The sequence below is a fragment of the Pleurodeles waltl genome, chromosome 6 (genome assembly GCF_031143425.1).
Source record: "Pleurodeles waltl isolate 20211129_DDA chromosome 6, aPleWal1.hap1.20221129, whole genome shotgun sequence".
NCBI lineage: Eukaryota > Metazoa > Chordata > Amphibia > Caudata > Salamandridae > Pleurodeles > Pleurodeles waltl.
Window position 1 is genome coordinate 887,275,601 of NC_090445.1, and position 21,291 is coordinate 887,296,891.

Below are 21,291 nucleotides of genomic sequence, written 5' to 3' on the forward strand. Positions count from 1 at the left end.
CCTGATAACGACGGCAGGACTGGAAGGGGATGACGTTTCCGGAAAAACTACTTGAGAAACGGTATGAATTTCCAACGTAGGAGCGTCGGTGAGCGAGGCAAACGCTGTGCGAATAACAGGAGGCAAAACGAGATAGAACCGTTCCTCGCGCGTCGTCGAGATAATGGCGCGCAGCGAGAAACGGTTAAATCCGTTAATGAAATTAGCGCGCGCCGGAGAGCGTGAAGGCACCACTGAAATGCGGCAACATGCCGACTAGGACAGACATGAAGTTAGTATCAAGTAAACATTACGCCGTGCCCATTAACCGTGAAAGTATTATACAATGTAAGAGAAAATAAAAAGTCGACTTAACTGGATTACGAGCAGCAAGAAAAGAGGACTGTTCGTAGTCCAGTTACGTCATAAGGGTTCAAGTGGTTATCCATTGGTTATTGGTTATGGACTATTGTTTGTTTCCCATTGGCTGGTATTCACCACGCTCATGGGATTTGTAGTTTTTCTTTTTTGCTGCTGTTTTAAATAAAGCAAGAAAAGAAGGCATAATAAGAGCCTCCGGTCTTGTCATAAAATTCAGACTGTGGTGGTGGCTACATACATAATTGATGTGAACAACTATGTGTAAAGTGATTTTCTACTGGCATAAAAATATGTCAAAACTGTGTCAATCATGAGCTTTGTGGTGTTTCTAATCTAGACAAATCATGCTATACACCACTGCCTCACCTCTCTTAAGAAGTCATCACCTTGGCCATAAAATGTCAACGAAGACTGCAAGTGTCACTTCTGAAGGGGGCTTGTGGCATGGAACAACAGCTGGCACTGTTCCGAAAAAACTGATTTCACAGGTTGCCTTCTGACCTTACTGATAAGTGTAGGACTGGCTTCCTCTGCCGTGAAAACAGAGACATAGTGTGAGAGATAAGATAGCCTGTCTTTCTGCCTCAGGCCAAGACACCACCAGGAGGCCTAGAAAGAAACACAACATTGCCCTTCCTGCCACGAAGGAAGGTAGTCTGGTGTATGCCTGAATGACAGTGTCTGCGGTGATTGCTTAGGTTGTTGCTGCAGGGAAAATGATGCTGAAAGAGCATATGCGTAGAATGCGAGTTTTCAAAGAGAGGATTGTGTATTTGTCTGTCGTTAGCTTGAGCGGCTCACAGTTATTCTCTCTGAGGAGCTGCCTAGGCTGCTGGCTCTTTTTCCGGATTAACCTAGAAGGCAAGGAAAGAAGAACAGACCTCCCTTTTTTGAAGGGGAGAGGCATCTAATTGGAATGCAACTCTGCCATTTTTTGAGAAACCATGGATGGGACGGTATGATTCTAGGCCAAGTGTGAGCCTCCTTCAGGCACATTTCCTAAGACCCCTCCATGTCGCACCCAGTACTTATAGGGCACAGGCAATTGAACGGAATCCTCAGAACGTGGCCTTTGTAGGTAGGAAGTGTATGAATCTCAAATTTTATAACCAGGGTGCATATTGATTAAAACCATTGCACTTTCTCACAGTACAATGCCGGATATGAAAAACATAACAAGAACAAATATATGTACACTTATAGAGTGATAAAACGTTGACAGCAAAGATCATAACCAGCCTTTCCAAGTCAGCATAGAGTTGATTTGTGTGTGTGAATGTCGTAAAGTGCAAGAATTGTTATGGTGCTTGTGCGAGGAGATTGCCTCGCCCCCTATGTGCAAATTTTACTAAAGTGGCAGTCATTGGCTGTATTGTCTTTCAAGTATGGTAGTACCCTAAGTCCAGCTCTGAGCTATTGTCTATTCCCAGCTACAGATGGGAGTAGAAGATGCGTATTGTCAGCTGCAGCAAAACAATTCGGGGCATATTTATACTCTGTTTGTGCCGAATTTGCGTCTACATTTTTTACGCAAATTTGACGCAAACCTAACACCATATTTATACTTTGACGTCCGACCCTGCAAATGCCCAAATTTCACCTGTGTGCGTCATTTTCTGGATGCATGAAACCGCATTGCGTTAATGACATGCAAGGTAGGCGTTCCCGTCTAAAAAATGACTTAAACACTTGTGCGCCATATTTATCCAACCGCTCAAAAATGCAGCAGGGCTGGGAGGCGGAGTCAGAAAATGGCGCACAGCATGATTTGCGTCAATAAATAACGCCTGGGTCAGGGCAGGCATTAAAATGGGGCAAACACAACAGTACTTAAGGAAAATACACAGAAGCAACATCAGAGCTCAAAAAGGAAGACATGGAGGTGCTATTCATTCAGCATGCACGAAGACATAGAGCACAGGACCAACACCAGCAGCTTACACCACACCAGCAGGGACCTCAAAGGCAATGCAGAAGGCAGGAGAGGATATTCAGGACCAGGACAACCCTTCTGGGCCTCAGGGAACATGACAACATCCAGAGGTACAGACTAAACTGGCAAGCCATACAGCAGCAGCTGCGCAACATTGAGCCACAGTTGTCACCCAGCTTGCAGACACCCCACACCATTCCACCAGAGACCAAGTTGCTAGCTGTCCTCCACATGTTGGCAAGTGGCTCTTTTCAAACCACTGGTGCCCTGGTTGCCGGGATCTCACAGCCCTCATTCTCTGCCTTCCTACCCAAGGTACTGGATGCCATCATCTCCCTCACACCCCGCCACATCAGCTTCCCCAACACACAGCTGAAGCAGCGGGAGACCAAACAGGGCTTCTACCAAATCAACGGCTTCCCACATGTGCTTGATGCCATTGACTGCACACATGTACGGACTGTGCCACCTGCTGCAACCGAGCATCTATACCGCAACAGGAAGCACACACACTCCATCAATGTGCAGGCCATTGTGGATCACCAGGGATTGATCACCAACATTGTGGCAAAGTATCCTGGGAGTGTACATGATTCATTCATCTTCCGCCACTGCACCATCAATCAACACTTTCAGGATGGACGATACGGAAATGGCCTACTTGTTGGTAAGTATAGAAACCTAGTTATATACACACAGCACAGCAACCCTGTAGGACACACAACACATACACCACTACATTGACACGTGGCCAGGAAGACACTGAGGTTGTGACACTGCTAGTCATGTTTGATATCCTGACCAAATGGGATACACACCTATGGACAAATGACAGATGCAAATAACAACAGATGCCACTACAAAAACACAAGGGACCAATTTAAAACCACACAGTGACAATGACATGGCCTTAACTGGCAGTACAACTTGGAAGATGAACCTTCCAACATCACATCAATAACACTCAATCACACACCCTTCCAAGCAATACGTACTGTGTAAGGGGTGTGTACTGTGTTTCACTGCAAGTCAAACACCATGAGACACATAGCATGATGATGATGATGACTCTAATGAATGGGACATGGAATCATTGAGGCTGTACCAACATCTCACATCACTCCTGCGCTGATATTGCCCGCTAGCAATAAGCAAGTGGACTGTGCTAAGAACACATATTGGTGTGACAATATTGCAAAGTGCACATTGCTACACATACGGATTGATACAATTACACATATACACAACAGATATACAGCCATATGGACCTTCTGACAATTCAACCTTCACCCCCACAACCAAGTTAGCCACCTTACCTGGACCAGGTTCAGTAATGTAGGTACACGTTTGAACATGAGCCGACTTGGTGAGGGCACAAAAATAGGGTTGCATAGAACTTGTCACACATGGGACACTTCAGTGCTGCCAACTTATGGAGATGTGTGGTACATTGTCACCTAGCCAAATCAAAGGCCCTCACTGTTGTTTATCACATGCTTTTTCATATGTTGAATTGGATGGGGTGTTCAGGCCATATAGTGCAACCGTGTTACCACCACTGTGGAATTGATTCTGTGTGTGGAAGTATCATGTCACCCCCAGTGAAGAACACATTGACACCTCCTTCACATGACATAATTCATGGGAGTACACAATGTACTGCAAGTGTACAAAAATACCACTGATATCCTGTCAATCAGCCAAACACCAGTTTCGATAATGAAACAACCCAATGCTGATGGTACATCCTAGAAGCCTAGGATCCCACACAATAACACAAACACAGATGAGTCACAGACAACACAAGATAACAACTGCCATGCAAAGTGATAATCAACGTGCAAGCTCCATCAAACCTTTTTCACTCATTTTCTCTTTCAGCTGATCAGGGGTATGGGATCCAACCATGGATCATGAACCCATTTGCCAACCCAAGCACAGCATCAGAGCATGTCTATAATGAGGCACATCGGAGGACACGCACCATAGTAGAGAGGACTTTTGGCATCCTGAAGTCAAGATTCAAGTGCCTCGACATCACCGGAGGCAGCCTCTTCTATTCACCAGAAATGGTCTGCAAGATCATTTTGACAGGGCTATCCTGCACAAAATATGTCTAATGAGGAACATTCCCCTCTATGAACCAGAGCCACAAATGCCTGAAGAGGAGGAAAAGGAGGAGGATGTCCATCAACATGAGGGGGACCATCCAAATACTGCAGCAGGATTGCGCCGGAGACAACACATTGTACAAAACTTCTTTTAACTCTAGTCACCATCAACACTGTCTTACCATATGTCATTAAACATCTCATTTAATCACTAAATCATGGTCTGGGTAATTATTTATGCATCACATGATCCCTAGGAATCACAATCAGAGTTTAGCCTCATGGAGTAGTGCAGTAATACAGATTAGGATACTGCAAAAGCCACATCTCATTTGATGGGTATAATTGTACACCCAATTTCACACACAGTGTAAATTACATATATTGTGTTCATTTCACATTTGAAGGGCAATATCAGAGTATCCATGTTGGCAACATGGTTCATCGCAGCATATGGCACACAACTAAGACACCATCAATTATAAGTGAAAAAACTGCTTCATACATGAGGCAGTGGATGTGCTATTGCATTGGTAACAGGAATGTATGACCAGACCCTTGACAGCAGCAAGTGTGACATCAGCTATCTCTGCAAGGAGCATGTGTGACAAGAAGTCCATGTAAGCTGCAAATGGATAGCACATGTGCCCCAGGTATGCCAAGCATTGCTCACAAGACATGCCCTGTGCATGCCATCCCAGGTTATAAGTCCTGCCACAGGCATGTATTAACTCTCTCCCCACCCTTCTCTAGGGGGCCCTGTTACTGGACTATTTGAACCCTGATAATCCTTCATCTACACACACCCAGACTCACATTCTGACTCCAGTGTGCTTCCCTCTTTAGTATGGCATGCCATAGTCCTAGTTTATCTGTCTGCATGGACTTCAGGTCCGAAAATGCACTGCCTGGTAGTCTGTAGGACCTGTAATCACCTGTCCATTGCTTCCCATGTGAAAGGTACTGTTGGCCTTTTGAACTTGATTCACAGCTACAGGACTTGTGAGAGACTGAAGTTGCACACACCTGTGAGCACCTCCATGCAGACCAGCCATTTAAACCTGCACTGCCATTGCTGCTGCCTGGAACTGCTTAGTAGCTGCCACTTTATGTATATCCTTGTTGTGCATTGCTGTATAAACCACTTGTGTAACACAGCCCTTGGGTTATTGTGTAACGTTGCAGCCCACAGCACAAATTCAGTTTTTATTTTCCACAGTGTTGTTCCAGCTTTTCCCAGTCAGAGTCTGCTCACTGTGCATTTGCCTTGTTCATGTTAGTTCCTGACAGAGCGTGCATACTGTTAGCCTGATTGGTTCCTGTCTTTGTGTTACAATAGAGGTTCCCTGTGGCTACATTTGTCTCATAGTTGCTTTCCATGCCCTCACTTTCCTCCTGGGGTATTGTGTCTGGTAGGTCTACAATGAATCCACAAATATATTGTATAGTGTAATTAGTTTACTTAACGTATCATGGTCTGGGACATGTATTCAAATAGCCTAATCCCAGCACTATTCCTTGTCTGGGTTTCATGTATGCATGAGTGACAAACAGTGACAGTGTACTATGGCTGTATGCATGGATTGGGTATGGCGCCTCCAGCACAACAAATAATGTTTGCTAATGTGCATGAAAGGACAAAACATGTTTGTGCCCTGACGGTCCACACACATATTCACATTGGCTGCAACCCAATGATGGTGCTTGCGTTGTGACTAGCTGTGAGATTAATCAGCACAGAGGCACTGATGTTCCCTGTTGCAGTGGGAATTTTAGAGGCCACCCTGTGTACAAATGTTGGGATGAAACCTGCCGGTTTCTGTTTACTGATCCATTACATTTGTGAGCACACCAATGTTGCCCTGTTGTCAGCCTCATAAAACTTCTGCAGTGCCATAGCTGGACTATCCCCTTGTGTGTTGTCGATTCCTCTTTGGCTTTCAGTCAATTCTGCTTTGAAGGATACTCTGTTAATGCAGGGAATGGCTCCACAGACTTATGACTAGGCCTCCACGTAACTGTGACAACATGGAGGACAATAATGACACAGGGTACACATGGCCACACACTTGAACTGGACACCTTTGTGCAACTAACCACTGAAAATATGTGAACACATGCAGCTTGGTCTGCTGGTCCTCCACTGCCACACGAGAAACATAGGTCATATATATGACTCAAACTGTGGAGTGACATTACATTTTTGGATTGGTTTTGGGACTCTGTGTGACAAACACTGTATCTACATAGCATTTTCAAATGCCTGACTCATGGGTAGTATACAAACAATTGACCAGGATGTGGTATCCAACATTCCTGTACATGTGATGGCTTACTCATTGCCATTATCAACCGTCATCTATCTATCCTGTGGATAGTTTGTCATGGGAGATGTTTTGTCCCAAAAGTCAAGGAAGTCTTTTCTACACTGAATAGCATCTGATTGTTATCCACATTTACAACACATGCATACAAGCACATTAATGAAAGCACATCTGGTGACGTTCACACAGAGGCCCAACAACAATTGAAATAGCCAATTCACAGACATTAACACACAGGCAATGAGTTAATGTATTAAGTTGCGTAGCCTTGCTATCCTCTATTGACTCACAACCTGCTCAAACTTGGTAATACTAATTTTTATTCAAAATTTTTAGGTAGATGTTGCGTCAGTAAAGAGTGCTCATCCGGTACAACAACATGAGTATTATGCTCCGCAGTAGTGTGGTCTGCCACAGGTGCCCAAACACTGGAACACACAATGGAGGTGCAAACAGCCTATCTCTGTACAGTTACAGCTTTCATGTACATTAAAAATGAGAGAAATGAGACAAACACAGTAAAACACAGATATTTTGACGCAAGCGCTTAAAAAAAACACATATGCGTCAAAATTCGCCACCTATGCATTGAAAAATGACGCTCACAGCCTTTATACATCTATTGGGCCCAAGTGGTAATTCCTACACTGTACCCCATGAAATTGGTTACCAATGAAAAACTACGAATGCAGGGGAATTTTGAAGCATTTGTGTAAAAAAGTTGACGCATCATAATAAAAACACACCGCATTTGAGACAGGAAGTGATGTAATAAGATATCCTGTTTACAGAAATGGTACAGTGGGTGTACTTTCATCTTCACTTTGCAGTCTGTGATTTTTCTAGACTGTGTCGCTGTGCTGAGAGTTTTGTCTGTCCAAATTGTGCTTTTGTCTCCTGTGTGCCATCCTATTTGTCATCTGTTGTTTTATTAATTGCCTCAGTTGTTCATTGTAAGTGTGTTTTGGTCATATTTTGTGTCTAATTTTGTCTTTATACTGTTGAGAGTGTGTAGTGGGTATTGCTAGTTTGGGGATAGTTGGGCTGTTTGTGGGTTACTTTACTTTCATTTTCCTCCCTCCTTTCCCTGTATTTTCCTCTGTACCCTTTCCTATTACTATTATTTTGGTCATGTTCGGTAGGCCACGTCTGGGGAGAATGGGTGAGGAGGAGCTGGGGGCATTCATTTGGCTGGTGTGCTACTTCCTCCCCCAGGTGATTGAGGCTTGTGTCAGGATGATACAGGGATATCACACCGAGGCGAGGAGGCTCAGGTGGTCCAAGGTGCTGTACCATCTGAGGAGAATTTCCAACACACCACGCAACAACCACCAACTCAAGCATTGCTGGGCTGACCTTGTTGCCAGAGAGCAAGACCTGCTCGACCACCTGGGTGTGGTGATTGGTGGCCCTGTTGGTGAGTACAATTCAGAGTAATGTGCACATTTAAATGCTCTGTAGTGACACTAGCAGATTTGTTGATATGCTGCATACAGTGGCCCTGAGTTATACAATATTTGCTACACATTACCGTCATTTGTTGACACAACAGCTGCACAAACTTACAAAACACAACTTGACCTTGTAAATTAGTGCTGCTTTGACGTCAATAGATGATGGTAATGCTGCTCAAACATAAATTTCAGTCATGGTCTGTGAGTGTACCAGGACAGAGATGTATTTCACAAGCTAAAGCAAGGAATTAATGTGGTCCCCAATTATTTGGAATACGTGTCTGAACTGTATTCCTGGTCATACGTACAAAGTTCTTCCTAACCTCAGGTAATATCTTAGGCTGATACTTTGACTTGGTTTGTGCCGCAATTAAATTAGAAATGGATGCCAAAGTAATGCACACGGGTTCATATCTAAATGTTTGGTGCTACTTTCCATAGCTGTAGCGTAAAACATTAAGCAAATGCTACAAATTGAGGAATAAAAAATATATATGGCCCTCTGTTAATTGTTCCTGTGTGTTTTAAATAGCCTTGGGCACAATAGCTGGAACAGAGCTGGTGCATTTGCCATCTGTGTTACTTTATAGCCATGCAATTCACATAAGTTATTGGGTCATCATGGGATACCTGAAGTTGGTGATTGCATGGTCACAATTTATTACTTGCATGATGTTGTGCAAGGGACCACTGACCGATTCCATCATACATATAAAGTCCCAAAATACTTTGCTACTTTACGTTTGGTACACCCCTGCTGATCTAGTGCAGCATATGTACAATAGCTAACTTTCCAGTATGAAGGCTATAACAGACATAGGTGTATGCTAAGATCAGAAGACCATGAATGCTGCCATTCCCAAGGTGCATTCAAATTGAAACCTACATCATCAAGATTGCCACAGAAGGACATTTGCTAAACCATGTTTCAATAATGGGACAGTGTCAGTTTGCTGTATACCCACAGATCACCCAACTTGGCTAATGTAAGATGATGAATGTGGCAAACTGTGAATTCCAATACCTGATATGGGTACACAGGGCAATGATTGACACATTTCAGGTGCAATGACTACACCTGTGCCCATGCATTCTGTCACGGATGACCAAAATATACACTGTCAGCATATATTTCTTTGTTATATTAATTTCGATAAATGGCCAAACCATGTTTAGTGTCAGATTGACATCAAGTAACACACAGGATCCCTGCCATTATAGTGTCATATGGGGCATATCTGGCTCAGGGTACACTGTCAATGTAGCATATGTAACCTACAGACAACACAGGCCCACATGTAATGGACCATAGAAAGCATAATAATTCATGAGCTAAACTCAACCCACATGGGCATCACACAGTAACTGATTGTCCCTTGATGCACAAGCCACAATACCTGAGTGACTGGTTCTGCAGTGCATGTCTCTCATAACAACAAATTAATAAATGGAGTACACTCTATAAATGAATCTGCAACCAATTGAGGAATCATGTTTGTCACCACATGATATTTAGGGCCACTGCATGTGTGCATATGTGTGTGTATCACTCACTGGAGTGACAGGGTCTATACATGTTTGCAGTGGTATGTCTGTTGGAGTGTCATCATGCCTGAGGGGCTGGACTTTCAGATATAATGTCACACACAGTAATTGTTTCTTCAAAGTGTTGTACAGTGCAAAGACATTGAGCACATTTCACCCTTCCATGCTTTACAAGTGGACCTGCCCCCTACACAATTGGCTCGATTTGCAGACCCAGACATATCCAGTAACTGTTGATATTTCAGTTCAGTGTTGTGTTTTCAGCTGTTGTGTGATTGACTCCTGTGTGTTGGACACATAGCAAGGTATGATGTGCTGGCACATGATCTGATATGTGACTTGACTGGAGTTTGACTTGTTTTTCCATATTTGAGTTGGACAATCAGTGGTGTAGAGTCATATTTTGGGATAGTAGTGCAGCCCTGTAGGCATGGCCATGTGAATAGGGTGACATTTGTTGTTACATTTCTTGTAAAAAACATTTGGAGAGAGCCATTTTCATTATTTAGTCAGCAAGTCATACCCTGGCTCACACAGGGTAGGGGTGCCGAAGTATTACCCACAGACTTGAGCCTCCCTGTTCACATATGAACATGTTAGACAGTATGCTTGACTTCCTAGCAGCATCCAGTTCCACATGTTTTGCCACATTTATGTGGCACTTGAGTATAATGTCATAGGTGTGCATGCAGCTCATGCCCAAATGGGTGCTTGCATCTATGTGCTTGTTGTAGGACAGGTATTGGTGGTATCAAATGATGTTAACAATTGTCCGCAATTAGAAACATAAATGTGGATGGGATTGTACAATGTTTGTGTCTATCCTAGTTGGACATCCTCCTTACCTGTGGTGGACTGACTAAACCCATGGACAGCTGTCCAAAGCTTCCTGGCTGTCCTTGATGTTTGAAAGTATGTGTTGTTTGTCCATCTCCACCCTGAGGCACAGGCTTAGGGTTATGAAATATGTGTACCTAGGTGTGAGGATCCAAGTGTAGTACACAGACATGTAATTCTGAAATACATTTGTTCCAACCTAGGATACCCATTCATGATTAACAACTGCATACCATCCTGGCAATTCCATTTACAAATCACAGATCTTGTGGCCCTTGATTGTCATCCAGAAGATAGTCATTAGTTGGCCTGTCACATGTGGAGGGCTTGCAGCATTTGTTATGTGGCTAATGGCAGAGCAATGATACTTGGATCATTTAAGTAGGTACACATCTTTTTGAGCATTGCTGTGCTGTGATCTGCATTGCTGTGCTGTAATCTGTACTGTGATTTGGCCTGTTTAAGCTAAATTTGATGAATTTTTTGAATATCATCAGTAGCTGTATCACACAATGATGTAACTAATGATCGGCTTTATCTTTTTTAACAGCAGCCAATATGGATGCCAATCAGATCTGCGATTTCCAGAGGAGGGCAATGCATTACCACCACATTCTGGAAGTTGAGTCTGGGTTCTGCCATATGGCACAGTGTTATCGCCATGAGAGAGCCACAGGGGTGTGGAGGGCATTTCCCCAAGGGGGCCCATCTGTGTCCACAACAGCCGCCACCACCAGCACCACCACTCCGACCCAAGTGGCACCAAGGAGGACAGCCACCACTGCAGGTCCGTCAACATCATCTGCTCCTGGACCACTCACAGCAGCCCCTGCACCTCCCCCTCCAAGCATGGCACCGGCAACTGCAGAACCCTCCACAACTGGCACACAGACCATTTCTGCTGCAGTCATTGACAATGTAGAATTTCGTAACATGCAACGTGACATGCAACGGATGTTGCGCAGACTGGACAGGCTGCAGCATGAGGTGTCCACAATCAAGAGGAGAGTGCGTGGGATAAAGAAGATCCTGCGGAGGGCAAACTTGTGACATTGTGACCCTCAGCCATGATTCCCTCCCCTCCCTCCTCTTTCCTTGTTCTTACATTTAGTGGGTTTAGGGGGCTTAGTGTTAGGTTAGAATAGGCTGTTAGTTTAGTTAGTACAAGTGGGTTGGGGGTGGAGGTTATGATATTTTTACATGTGTTTTTTTGGTGGGTGGGTGGGTGGTTGAGGGATGATGTTGGGGGTTTTGTGTATTAAAAAATAATAAAAAATATATATATATAAAATATATGTAATTGTTTAGGATAAGATAGTATGTGTTTAGGTTAGTATATGTTGTCCTCCATGTGTCCCGTCATATAAGAGGGGTGGGGGGTTGATGTTTAGAGTGTTTAGTTAAATGTGATAAGTAAGTTTAGCTTAGGGTAGTTAGGGCCAGTTGTGGGTAATCTGTAGTTAGGATTGGTTAGGTTAGTTAAGGTGTTTCCCCTAGTTTTAGCATCCTTTTTTACAGTTAAATAAATACTTAGGTACTCTTTTACAGTATGTGTCAAATGCTTAGGGATCAGGGCCTTGGCATGGGTGAACAGTGTCAATTTAGTATTTGCATGTGTGTTCCATCCAGCATCCAAATCCCAATTGAGCGGTCACTTTGGCAGCTACACCAAGGCTACTTCTCTATGTATCTGCCATCCATTGCACCCAACACTCAAGGTTACTTTGGTTCCCAATGTGTTGTTAAGTTTGGATGTATGTTTTCAATCTGTCATACTTTGAGACCAGATTTTGTATCGAGGACACTGTGGTACGTCTGCCTGCAACCTGATGTTCATGTGAACCCTGATAAGGTGAGTGATGGTATAATCTTATGTAGTATGGTATACATAACTCACACCTATCATTTCTTACATTGTACTGCCAGGTTACTTATTTGTCCGTACACTCATACACATCCATTCCTGCTGTATGGTGTGTGTGTTAGTAAATTTTAGAGTCAAATGTCACACCCCTAAAGATTGTCTAGAAGAAAAATTTGAAGACATTGATTTTCTGCTTAGACATCCCTTGAAGCAGACTTTTTCTGTCCAACACAGCATTATACTGTAATGTTTCTTTTTACTTCAGAATTAACCCTCAGGAAGGGCAGATGATGGTACAATCCAGACCCCAGTGCATAGTTATCAGCCTTTCAAGGCAGTTGTATTGACATTCTATGGGCAGTGACATGAGGCAAACATCACTAATCTCCCTCACGGTTGATGTGTCACATTACACAGAGACAAAGTAGTTGTGTAAGTGCTATTTATTTTAAAGTGTTTTAGTGCAATATTTACATAGTCCAGGGTTGTGAGTCCATTAGTGTGACGCCTTCTATTGTGATACTACCCAAATGCAAAAGGACATGTCATTGGACATGCTGGGGTGAGTGTCATACAGTGCAGAGGAACATGAATTGCCAATGAGGTAGTTAGAGACAATCACAGAGCATAGTGTCAAGGTAAACAGTGGGCTGGAGAACAGTGCTTGTGAGCAGCTGTTGCAAGACTGGCATGTTACAAAGCACAGGACCTTGGTTATAAGTGCCCATTTGGCATGGACTTTTGCTACCGGGTACTATTACGGGTGAAGGTGATCTGTTCCATATCTTCATCTTCTGATGTCTGTGTCGTCTCCTCTGCCCTTGGTGGTGGTGGGTTTGAAGGGGCAACACACACTTCAGTGTTTGAAGACGTGGATTCAGAAATCCCGGTAGCTGCCAACTGTGGGGCTATTAAGGGCACTACTGCAGAAGGAGGAGCTGCTGGTTCTTAAGTATTGCAGCTACATCACTTAGGTAGGCAGCCAGGTCGGCCCTGAGGGGGTCAATATTGCATCCGTGCACACGTTGGAAGGTTTGGTGTGCGAGGTGTTATGTCAACTCCCTTACTGCTGTGCTGATTTCCTTCACACTTTGTTGAAGTTCTTGCAAGATAGATGTTTGCCTTTGCATGGCTGCTGCCTGTTCTGCAGATGACATCGTGCACGAACGCACCCACTCTAGGCTTGCTGCCATATTTGGCAGCCCCACCCCCTTGACCATCTCCCGCTGTACTCCCAACTACAGTCCTCTCAAAGCTGGTGCCAGTGTCGTCCGAATCCTCAGCTGGGTTGGAGCTGGCAGGTCGTACAATTGGGGTGGTGGGTGGGTCCTCTGTGATGGCTGCTACTTCTGTGCTCCTTCTTCTGTGCTCCTTCTTGCGACTGAAGGTAGGGTCTGGAGGGTTCTAACAACATCTTATATGGTCTGCTGGCTGATGTTTGTCAGCTCGTCATCCATCTCATCAGGGAATTCCAGGAGAGGCATATTTCCCAGGAGAGCCATTGTCCTCTGCAATAAGATATTGTACAATTAGTTTGTCTGTGTTGTGGCATTTGTAATGTGACGTGCCCGACTTCCTATTAGTTGCCCATTGTGATCTTGGTTCCAGTTCATTGTTCCTGTCGTTAAGATTAGCATTCTCCCAGGCCTATGACCCACCTGCATGTCACATGTAGTGTGGGCAGTTTGGGGGAATTGTCTGCGTCACGTCCTCTAGGTGTAGGTTCTGCCCAAATTTTATTTTGCAACCTTATTGTACAACTCAATCCTCCATCTATTTCCATTATCATGGTGTGGCCTTGCATTGGCTGTGGGTGTTCTGATGGCACTTGCACCACACTTAACAATCTGGAACTGACCCAGTCCCTGATATTTCACATCCAGCTATATGTTGCTGAGACCTAGCATATACTATGTATAGCACTGGCATGGCACAACACTGGTGTCAGCATTGGTAGTGTGTACTGTTGATGTTGGGTAATGTGTGCTACATTGGATTGCACTGATGGTCCTAGCAGTGTTCCATTTCCTCTTCTGACTGTGCGGGTGTGTTTCACTAGCCGGAAACATATGTCCTCCCCCTCAATGCTGTTGTCTTAGCAGTATGACAGTTGGGATGTAGCATGGTGGCATTCCAGCTATTGTAACCCAGGCATAGAGTAGACCCTGACATGTGCAGCATGTGTATGACATTACTGCTGTGTACCTCATAATGTTTATGACAATGGCTGATGTTTGTAGCAACTATGGACATTAGCATTTGACAGGATTAGCACATTTTTATTGATTACAGGGGATTGATAACGTCGTCATCCTGAACCCTCTAATTTGGGTGTGTTTGATCCACTGCCATTAGCTACGTGACCTGCACACACAGCAGAGGTGGTAGTGGCAACTGTTGTCAACGGTAAATACCACTTGCGGATATGGCCTGAGACTGTTAATTGAGCCCTGGTTCATGTAGCGAGAATACCAGCTGTTGTGTGACAGCATGCCAGTTTTACATTGTACCCTACCCTACCCTCCTGGACTGGCTTTGCTTTTCTAACATCCTTGGCATGTCAGCATACCCCCATGCAAAGGTTGTTGGTGTAGTGTGTGTTGTGCCCCAGGTTTGCCCAGCACATCCCACACCCCCGTGCCATGCCCCTTTACCCTTTCCACTACCTGATTATCATGGCTTACATGCATTGTGTAGTAGGTATGTCTCCCCACCCCCGCACCCCACAGCTTGCAGTTTACAATTAGGTATTTTCATTCCCCATGCCATTTACCCTGCATCTGTGTTGTTTCCTGGTAGTCTGTGCTGTCCTGTCCTTGAATCCCTGTGACGATCTCCTCAGGGATGACGGCTGCCACCATCTCCTCCATATTGTCCAGGGCCTCCTGCGGTGCTGGACTCCCACCTCCAGTCTGCAGTACTGCCTTCCTGTTCTTTGCCATCTTTTCCTTGGTCCTGCGCTTGCAGTCATGCCAGCGTTTCTTGCACTCGGTGACTGTTCTCCGTACTGCCACACATTTGATCTTATCAATAATTTGTTGCCAAATTTCCCCTCTCCTCCCAATTGGCAATTTAGAGGTGACAAAAAGTATTTTATGCTCCTCTGCACTGAACCAACACTTAATTTTCTTCTTTTCCCTCTCCTGGGTCTTGTGTGGGTCCTCCTGGCTGGTTCCTGGTCAGTTGTCATCTTCCTGGGGTCTCTCATAGCTTCTGGAATCCATTTTGGGGCTCCTTTGCACATTTTGTAGTGTTTGCACTACTTTTTGATGTTATTGCGTAAAAAAAATGGCACGTATCCGGTTTGTGACGTCATAACCGGATAATAGTCATTTGTGCCGCTTTAACGTCGTTTTTCTTTATGACGTGGCACATTGGTTTGAGTTAAAAAAAAAAAAAAAAAAAAGACTCTCGTCAGTGGTTTGCCACCCGGATGGCGCAATGAAATGGCGTTAGCCGGTGTTATGATTTTTGACGCAAAACTGCGTCTTAAAGTATAAATATGGGCCTTTGTGTCTAAGTTATTTTTTTAATTGCTTCGCTCCATATGGGCCTTTACTCTCGTTTCAAATATTAACAGCAACTTTAGTGCCCTATATTTAAGTGGGTGTGTTCTAGGCTGAGTGCCACTATAAAGGCTTGTTTGCAGGTTCGTATCACAACTTGATTGAGAATCCTGCGCAGCATCTTTATTTGGTCAGGTATCACAGCTGGCCAGTTGCAGAAGACGTATGTATGTCTCATTTACTGCACGCATAGTCTACACGCTGTCACTTCCACTGTTTTTAACCAGGCTGGCATGAAGTCCAGTTTTGGCTAAACACCTAACTGGAGATGCATAACTTGAGCTTTGTGTGATTAGAATACCCCAGATTAGAAAGCGGGCCGGGAGGCGAAGCCGGGCAGTGGAAAGTCCATTAGAAACGCCTCCTGGCAGCGGAAACCAGAATTCTGGGCCAACGAGCTTGCAAAGAAGCCAGCGAAGAGCTCAGCGTGGATTGGTAGTGGGATTTGAATCCACCAATGGCAGGCCGGCGTGGGCTGGGACCCCAAGAGGGCAGTGCTTAATTTGTGCTTGTTGTCTCTGGTGGTGAGCACCGGCACTTATTTTTGAGGGCCGGGGCTTATTCTTCTGCCTCAAGCATTTGCTGCGAGCAAAAGACACATATGGGAAAGACGAAGGAAGGGAAAAACGAAAAAGGGTCACAAAGGGAGAAAGTAGAAAGCTGCAAGAGTGAGCTGAAGGGGCAGGGAGTGGCTTTATATGGATTAAAGAGGCCCGAGATGGCTTCGAGATCACGCTGCCTCAGTATTCCATGTTCACACATTTAATTGCAGCAGCCGCGTGTTTAAGAGGGGGGGCTTTGGGCACCGGCACATTTTTAGTTACAAGTTAAGCACTGCAAGAGGGGGTCCAGCCTGGATTAGCGTAGAAGAAGGTCCGGTTCATCGCGTGCAAGTTGGACGGACGGAAGAGGAATTGGATAATGACCTGCAAGTGATGTTAATGGCAGCAAGGCAACTGGTGGCTCAAAAATGGAAAGTATGGGTGAATACGCAAGTTTTGCAGTCAAGGGACCAGGAACAGCATAAAGGGAGGTCAAGGCGGGGTTCAGGGTAAACCTGCAAGCGCATGTTAGGCCTTCGCCTGGGGATCCTCCAGTGATGACGAGGGAGAAGACAGGCTTTGCTAGCCTTATCCCACTGGCAGTCGAGAGGATTTGGAGAAAGGAATTTACCTACATTCTTTCACTACTGGAGGTGTGCTAAGCAGGGCTAGATCTGACAATACAGCATAAAAAGGAGGAGGAGAAGAAGGAAAGGCGCAGGCCAAGGGTGGAGAAAAGCATTGAAAATTGGCTTAGGGCATTTAGTACTCTAGCAAGTGTTTAAGAAATTCCCAGAAAGTGCTGCAGCACTATTTTTGCATAAACATAGAGTGCACGCAGCCCAGCAGCGGTATCAAGGCGAGGCATAGTTGCGCTATGACAAGGGCTTTAGGGAAAAGATGCAAGTGTGGCCCTGGATTGAATGGGACCAACAAGACGTAGAGGGGTACACAAATCACATAGTAGCTGCCAGTGAAGGGATAGCTCATCCGGAGTTTACTTTTCAAGCACAAGGGGGGAAATGGAAATGTGAGGCTCAGAGGGCCCCAAGAGACCGACCTGCAGCGCACAACAAAGAGTTTCGGAGCAGGCCAACAAACTGTTGGAAACTTGACAAAGGCAAGTAGAAGTGGGGGCAGGCTTGTAAATTTAAGCATTGCTGCAGTAGTTGCAGGGGGGCCACCCGCTGTCAGAATGCAGGAAGCAAAGAGGGGGAGGCGACCACTAAGATGCAAGGAAGCAAACAAGCACCCAACAGTGAAGAAGGCAGGAGAAGGTTAGCAGCCACCCTCCCATTACCTACCCCTATTTCAGTCAGCTTGGTGCTGCAATTGTTAGCAGGGTATACAAAAGCGAAAGATAAGCAATTGTTAGCAGACGGTTTTAACTCAGGCTTTATCATACCCTCACAGGTCACAAATGAGTTGTGCAATGTAAGAATTTGAAGTCAGTCAGGGACAATGGTGCGGTGGCCCAAAGTATAAGGAATTTGCAATGGGCAAAATAACAGGCCCATTCGAATATTCCCCTGTAGAGAATCTTATAGTTTCCCCACTGGGCCTAGATCTGAAAAAGGAGCGGGGGAAATTCAGACTGATACACAATCTATCATATTTGCCAGGGGAATAAGTGATCGATGGCCTGGAGCAGGCCAAGTGCTCTGTTGCTTATGTAACGGTGGATGATGCAGTAGACTTAATCAGAGCAGCAGGCAGAGGAGCACTCTTAGCAAAGGCGGATATTGAGTCAGCATTCTGCCTTTTGCCAGTACTTCCTGAAAGCTATCATTTGCTGGGGCTTAAGTTGAATGACCACTTTTACATTGACAAATGTCTACCCATGGGTTGTGCTACCTCATGCGCCTATGTTGAGACCTTCAGCAATTTCCTAAAGTGGGTTTTGAGGTCCTGCAACTCCAGAGGGGGGTGTACATATTATCTGGACGATTTCCTGTTCATAGGGGCAAAGGGTACAACAGACTGTGAATCCTTACTACATTAATTTGGGGGGGGGGGGGGGGGGGGGGTCAGAGGAGCTGGGAGTGCCTTTAGCTAAAGAAAAAAACGAAGGCCCAGTGATGTCATTTGTGTTCTTGGGCATAGAACTGGACACAGTGAAGGGAATGTGTTGGCTCCCCGCTTGTTGTGGAGAGAGCCTTGTGTGTCAGCCAGCTAATTAGAGCTATTCACTGACGCTGCAGGAGGCAATGCTTTGGTGCAGTGCTTGGGTCAGCCTGGACTACGGCACCGTGGCCATGCAGGTGGGAGTGTGAGGGCATGACCAAGAACATTATGTTGCTGGAATTGGTCCCCATTGTAGTGGCCTTTATGATCTGGGGCACGCATTTGGCAATCAAACAAGTCACATTGTGGTCAGACAATCACGCAGTGGTGCAAGCTATAAATTCGGGAAAGGCACAGAACCTGCCAGTGATGTGCCTGTTACAGCACCTGGTAGGGTGTCAGTTGAAAGGAAACATATATTTTAGGGCGAGGCATATACAGACTGTGAAAACAACATTGCTGATACCTTCTCGTTCCCAATGGCAGAGATTCAGAGATCTGGCCACCTGTGGAAGTTGGTGGACACGAGTTGTCAATGTTAGTGTTGCATGCACTTGCCCCAAACACCAACAGGAAGTAAAAATAATTGCAGAGGCATATGCGAAGGGCAAAAGCAGGAGCTGGGTGCAGTCTTATTTGAGCACTGTAGCCTTTTATGCCAGAGTAGTGGGGAAAGAAGACCCTACTAATATATTTTTGTGCAGGGCAGCCATGAAAGGGTGGAGCAGGTTGCAACCCAAGCAACAAGACAAGAGGCACCCAATAGATTTAGAAACAATTGTTGGAGACACTTACGGAGGTGTGTGGGACGAGCATGAGCAGTAGCTTTTCAAGGCAGCTTTCAGTTTGCCCTTCTTCTGAGCATTTGGAGACGGAGAGCTAGTAGCACTGGCACAAGAGGTAGCCGGGGCAGCATGCCTCATGGGAAAGGATGTTACATTCGATCAGGATTGGGTGGTGCTACACCTGAGGTGTTCAAAAACGGACCTGTTGGGCAGAGGGAAACGTTCACAGCTAAATTGCCTGGAGCATAGTAGGCCTTGCCCAGTATGTTTGTTGAGAGCTTATGTAGGCAAAGACCCCTCACCAGATAAGCCGCTGTTTTGGCACAAGGATGGCTCCTACCTGAGCAGGTTCCTGTTTGTTGCGGTATGAGAATGGCACTGGAAAAGATAGGCCTCAACCTCAGAAGTTATTGTTCAGAATAGGTGCAACAACCACGGCAGCGTCCCACAGGCTAGATGAGAGGCGCATCAAGTGCATAGGGTGCTGGGAATCGAAGGCTTTCAAGGTGTATGTGAGGCCTTCCAGCTTCTAATCTTGCTTTTCTTTCAACAGACCTGGGTGGGGAATGCGGTACAGCATGGATCATGGGTTATTCATTTGTGGCCAGAGTGCAGAAGTGTGCAGAACGCTTATCCAGGCTTACTGTTACATAACACAAAGGTAGTTTGGTGAGAGCAGCCAGGTATGAGTTGGGCGCAGCTGTTGCCAGCTGTAACCAGGGCACTCAACATTGCTAGGTGTCCAGACGCAGTGGTCATACATCTGGGTGGAAATGACCTTGCAGACATGGGTAGAAGAGAGCTGCTGGGGGCCATGACGGCAGGGCTATCAGCAGTAGCACGCCTAGTGCACTTGGGCGAGGTAATATGGTCATAGATCATAGCCAGGGAGACATGGCGAGGAGCCTGGGATGCTGGGGCAGTCAAGAAGCAAGTTAAACATTGCTATGTCCAAGCAGTGCTGGGCTAATGCCTGGGAGTTTGTGAGACATGGCCTTATCGAGCTGCGGTCGCCGGGTTATTGAGCTGCGATCGTCGGGTTATTGAGCTGCGGATGGGGTACACCTGTCAGGCGTGGGACATGACATGTTCTTGCTTAATATGGTAGGGGAGCTGGAGCGTCTGGGGTTCTCCTAAGCAGAAGGGGGAGCTGCCTGCGGTCGGGAAACTACAGGCACCATGCCGGAAGTGTGCAGTTAGCGGAGAGATAAAGGCGGTCATTCTGACCCTGGCGGTCAAAGACCGCCAGGGCGGAGGACCGCGGGAGCACCGCGGACAGGCCGGCGGTGCTTCAATGGGGATTCCGACCGCGGCGGTAAAGCCGCGGTCGGACCGGCAACACTGGCGGTCTCCCGCCAGTGTCCCGCCGCCCCATTGAATCCTCCAAGGCGGCGCAGCTTGCTGCGCCGCCGAGGGGATTCCGACCCCCCCTACCGCCATCCAGATCCCGGCGGTCCGACCGCCGGGAACTGGATGGCGGTAGGGGGGGTCGCGGGCCCCTGGGGGCCCCTGCAGTGCCCATGCCACTGGCATGGGCACTGCAGGGGCCCCCGTAAGAGGGCCCCTAAAAGTATTTCACTGTCTGCTGTGCAGACAGTGAAATACGCGACGGGTGCAACTGCACCCGTCGCACAGCTTTCACTCCGCCGGCTCGATTCCGAGCCGGCTTCATCGTGGAAGCCTCTTTCCCGCTGGGCTGGCGGGCGGCCTGAAGGCGGCCGCCCGCCAGCCCAGTGGGAATGTCAGAATTACCGCCGCGGTCTTTCGACCGCGGAACGGTAACCTGACGGCAGGACTTTGGCGGGCGGCCTCCGCCGCCCGCCAAGGTCAGAATGAGGGCCAAAGTGTTCAGAAGATGAGAAAGTACTCCCTAGCACTTCTGGGATGCCTGATGGAAGGGGCGGCA